The sequence below is a fragment of the Clavelina lepadiformis genome, chromosome 7, assembly GCF_947623445.1.
Source record: "Clavelina lepadiformis chromosome 7, kaClaLepa1.1, whole genome shotgun sequence".
NCBI lineage: Eukaryota > Metazoa > Chordata > Ascidiacea > Aplousobranchia > Clavelinidae > Clavelina > Clavelina lepadiformis.
In genome coordinates, this window is record NC_135246.1 from 14148130 (window position 1) to 14152370 (window position 4241).

The 4241-nt window shown below is 36.6% G+C and overlaps 1 long non-coding RNA gene across 1 annotated transcript; it reads left to right on the forward strand.

Annotated features, from left to right (window-relative positions):
* The first annotated feature begins 514 nt into the window (after positions 1–514).
* Positions 515–3649, forward strand: LOC143464756 (uncharacterized). The gene is made up of 4 exons (XR_013118535.1): positions 515–889; positions 1077–1197; positions 1354–1529; positions 3446–3649. It is a non-coding gene; the product is annotated as an uncharacterized LOC143464756 (long non-coding RNA).
* The last annotated feature ends 592 nt before the right edge of the window (positions 3650–4241 follow it).

Consider the following 4241-nt stretch of genomic DNA (forward strand, 5'->3'; position numbering starts at 1 on the left):
GTCGAGAATTTCCGAATACATTGTGACTCATAATCGCATCTATCAGTTACAAAGAGCATTGTTAACTCGCTGTTTAGAATCCGGTTATATATGCGCAGAGTTAAGTCATAACTATATTGACTTAACGGGGTCTTGAGTATATTGGCTACAAAACTGGGCATTTAGATAAAATCATTTGCACATACCCACATTCTATTTTTAAATAAAATTGGTTGTTCAAAAGGCCAGGTTTAAAGCATTGTAATCGCATAGTTACGTCACAATTTGCGGTTTGACGAGCAACCTTTTCAAAAATAATTGACTTCCTTATCGATCGAACAAAACGTCTCGAGAATATTTGAAATTCTTGGCGGTATTGATTCAACCGGGCAACTTTTATCATTTCATTGGCCGAGTACAGATATGCTTGGATAAGGTGCTATTGATTTTGGGTTTTTATTTCAGTGTGGTTTATTTTCAGCAGATATTGCTACACAAATAAGCTTGCCCCCCTGGCAAGGCCGCATACCAATGATCCACACAAGTTATCAAAACTATTTTGATGAAGCAGTGAATGACAAACGGCGAGTATTTGCCCATCTCGTGGCTATTGGTATACAGTAGTATTCGAATCTTTACCTTTGGACTGAGGAGAGCTTTTGCACGACTTAAACTCGGCGATGATGTCGTAATTAAGCATTGAACGCTCGCATTTGCCGGCTTCAGTAAATATCTAATGGATTCGTGATCACTGAATCTTTTTAGCAAAACTCATCTGTTGATTGTTTCTTAAGTACAGAACACCCCTGTTTACCCTGGATCACTTACAGAACCTTTCAACACTTCATATAGCCCGGCAACCTGACGCTAATCAAACATTTTTTTCAAATGTAAACAAAGTTACCTGGAGGTAAGAAACTTTCTTTTTGGAACAACTTTTGTACGAGTAACAGGTTCGATTGCATCGTTAATAAATGTTTAAAATTAAGATTTTCTACTCACTATAGTCCAGTGTCAAGATGCGCCTGTTAGCTGCTTATACTGATTCATTTATACTTATTTCAAATTCCCAATACTTCACTAAAATACGTTTATAGGTTGTTGGAGTGTCTGTATAACAATACACATTCGATACACTCAGCGTCTTGGAAAACTGCATCACAACGTTTTGTAAAACTTCAATTTTTTAATTAATTCAATTTGTAGTGAAATAAAAAGGTAACTTAGGAACTGAAGCAGGTGTTCTTATCGGCGTTTTATTTAATATATCATCATACCTGCAAGTATGCAAAGCGTTTATTTTCCCTTCCTTAAAATGGAATTATTGCGCAACTATTGCGACCACGTGGTATAGATAACCCAATGTGGCTGCAGGTGGAAGAATCCGGCAACGAAAATTTGTTGGGGATTTGCAGTTTCGTCGTCATTCACAAGTGGACCAGTGTTTCCTCAAACTTTTTGTATCAAAACATTTCGGAAATTAACACAACTAAAGTATCAATCAAAAGCCGAAAATGAGATTTTTTCTACTAATTCTTTTGTGATTTCAGGTATGTCACAGGAAGTTTCAGGTTAATTTCCAAATTACAGTTGAAATGGTTTTTGTAAAAATAAGTGCCGCAACCCTGGAAGTAACGCTATGCCTTTAAAGCTCTGATACGGTTGACCGAACATAAACCAGGCACGCGCAAATTCCATCGCGCACACCCGTGTAAAGCCTATCGCATTACGTCACGTTACCGTCCCCAAGGGATAGAAAGTTTGGGTTCTTTTCGCGAGAAAATACCTTATTATCGCTGTAACCTCCTTTTAACGGCAGGGCAGCTTAGCAATCTCAATCGACACGTTGCTAAGCGGACGCTTGGATTCTATTTGAAATAACTGGTGCGTGGTGTTTTTTTGCGAGGATACACCTTTTTACACAGTTCCATACGATTACGCAAGAGATAAAAACTCAATGGGCTAAAACAAATATTACGAGTCGGAGTGTTATTTTAACACTATGTCAGAAGTCTGTTGATTTGCTCATACAACCAACACAACAGTCGAAGAACAAAGCAAATTTCACGAGTTATCTGATGAATTCATGGAACCATGACATTCCTTACGCAACGAAAACTCGTTTGCGGTGCCGGCAAAACGAGATACTAACCTCAATAGATGCTGCTGATTCATTGGGTGTTGTTCACGTTTGCCATAATCTTGTGGCACAAAAGTTGAAAAGTGAATAAAAAGTTTTTAAGTGTTTTTTTTTTATAGCTGGCACTGTGTGGAAAGGACTTCTGATCTCGCTTTCAATTCATAGATTGCGCAATTACTGAAAATTCATCTTAAAATATCAACGTCAATGTTTCACCTTTTCTATAAATACGTGTAAGTCAAACATGCCAAGTGTAAATATCTAACCTTAGTATAGATTTAGACAAAGACATCTAAAAACGCCTCTCATATTTTAACCTTAATCTGGCAGTCCATATAAAACTTTAATAACAGCACCTTGATAAAATATCTTCTCACGATTTATATGGTGCTCCAGCTGAGTTGTGACTGATAAACTAAATAGAAAGGTTCATCACACCTTTTGTGAGCCATAATAGCTCTGTGATTATGAAGTTAATTTAACTGGCTTCAAGTATATAATTGTAACAACCGAGTCAGGCCGAAATGGCGCAAACATCATACCTTGTCGAACCTTCATGTGTTGCCTTTTTACAAAGCGATTTAAAATTTCGTTTATTGATTTAATTATAGTTATCTATACGTGTCGTTGCTATAGTTATAGAATATTTAAGGCATAATGGGAACAATTAGATAGTTTAGTGACTAGTATACACTGTAATATACTGTACAAGGCGTTGTTTAGGTTTCTCTGACAAAGTTTCAGCCCAGTAATGAAAATAATAGTTGCCAAAAACTCCCATGAGTTTATTCGAAACCCGTGGCATCCACGTCCTGTTGTTGGCATCCGACCTCTTACGAGGAAGTATTCCCAAACGCATGACCATGGAGTTGGCTAGGTGGATGTAAAAGAATCCAAACGGGGCGTTAAATTCTCTTTTTAGCTTAAAGTTTTACTTCCGCCGCGACCTTTTAAATAAAAGACAAGAAAGGATGTTATTAAGATGGAAGGTCACACAGTTTACCAACACCGCTAAAATCGATACATCAGAGTGAACAATAACTATATACGACATATACTTTTTAGCTCAGGAAAATATATTTTCGGTAAATTATATCGCCGTTTCTTTGCACAATTAAATTTGCCCCGTAATTAAGTTCTGCAAATAATACATTTTTCTTTTACTATATGACAATTCCAATCATTTCTAAAAATATTTGCAAGTGTTGGCATAGAAAAGATGATCGGCACTCTTCTTTGTTCACGAATTAAGGTCGATTAACAAATCGTTTGTGTGCACAACTAATCTTTTCAACTACGAAGATCCAGATCAATTCTTTGTTACAGTTTAGAAATGAAGGACAACTTTTTTGCGCCTCAAGCAGGCAGGCCTGGACTTGTCTGTGCTGAAGGGGAAAGCCCGCGGTGATGCGCAAGTATAAGTCACGTGACCGCGTCGCACATGTGTTGTCAACATGATGGTGCAACCATAACATCATCGAAAAAAAGTAATCTTTTCCTATTTGGTGCTTGTTGTTTGTTACTTTGTTAGAATGCCATAACGGTTTTACGTCATAATACATGAAATACAATAATTTGTTGAGATGAGGTATCATTGGTTTTGCTATGAAAGGAGAGAGGTATTGTTGTTCAAACGCACTTACACATGTGTTAATTGTATTCGATTTCTTTGCTATAGAATAATAGATATACTAGCTGCTATAAGCTGTCATTGTGTTTCCTATACGGAAATTACCATCAAACAAATATCAAAAAAACAAAATGTTGTCAATCATGTTTGTAAGTGCAATGTTGCAATATAAATGGTTATTTTTCTATAAATGCTTCCTTGTACAAGTAATTTACAGAAAATAGCCAAATACGAGTTTTTTAACTTTTGGAAGCAGGAAATAACTTGCACAGTGGAAGCTCGTTAATTCGACATCGCTTGATACGAAGTTTCGGATGACATGAAGCAGCGTCACCGGTCTCGGTGACTTTATTTGTTTAAATTAACCAACTTCGAATATCTTGAAGTATAATTTTATTGGTCTCTTAAGCTTCGAGCAAATGAGCTTCCGTTGTACTTTTAAAGTTTAAACTAATAGCTTCAAACCAGCATTTGAACACGCTTTCGCAATGA